The sequence below is a fragment of the Zalophus californianus genome, chromosome 2 (genome assembly GCF_009762305.2).
Source record: "Zalophus californianus isolate mZalCal1 chromosome 2, mZalCal1.pri.v2, whole genome shotgun sequence".
Classification (NCBI taxonomy): domain Eukaryota; kingdom Metazoa; phylum Chordata; class Mammalia; order Carnivora; family Otariidae; genus Zalophus; species Zalophus californianus.
Window position 1 is genome coordinate 79,413,881 of NC_045596.1, and position 964 is coordinate 79,414,844.

A 964-nucleotide genomic window follows, 5' to 3' on the forward strand; every position below is an offset into this window, starting at 1 on the left:
GAAAGCCTATTAAAATTTGAGCCATAGACAAGTAGAAATATAACAAACTCAATTTTCATTATTTCCTAGTTGTTTTATGCATATATGGGGTGTCTGTTGGACTGAAAGCTGTAAGTAAAGAAATATTGGGTAGAATACAGGCAAAATTTACCTTCCAGATGGAACAGATATAGACAGGTAATTCTTAGAACAGTTGTAAGCCTAAAGTAATTAGAAAATTTGTTGAACAATTATTTTCTGAGTTGAATTTTATATCCAAAGTTACTTAATGATTTTTCACTTCAAGACTGAAGTACATAGAAAGATAGTAGGGAAATAACAAAGATAAGGAACATAGGTGATAAAGAAAAACTGTGTATAACCAAGACTCAGGTAAAATATTTGACCTAGTGTTGAAAATCTCTATTGAAATTCAAGTTGACATCTGTGACTCCAACCCTGTGTACAAATCTGCTTTGTGCTGAGAGCCCCTGGCCTCATATGCAAACCCTTAGCATTACTTATACCTGCTGGGCTTTGTATTGACCAGCAAAGAAGACACCCACCATCTCCGAATAATGAGAGTATCAGTTTGATACCATTAGCAAGGGAAAAAAAAAAACAAAAAAACAACCCACAAGCCTCTGTTTAAAATATAACAGCAGCTTTAAGAGTGAGAATGTGATGCAAATAAATTCCAAATCCTCCAGTTTACCTCATGCATGGGTGGTTAGTCCTGGTATAGTTGGAAATTTCTGTATTAGTAGGTAATTTAGCAGAATATCTAAGAATGCTGTCTTTTATTATGGAAGGATTACAGCTTTTCTTCTTCAGAGATTAAACAGTGAAATGTGGCTCTGACAGTAAATTCTAATGTGTTAAGTTTTAATTTTTTTATAGGTTACTTTAAGGAATGCACTCGTGTGTGTGTGTGTGTGTGTGTGTGTGTGTGTGTGTGTGTAAAGTAAATGATAAAGTAGAGACT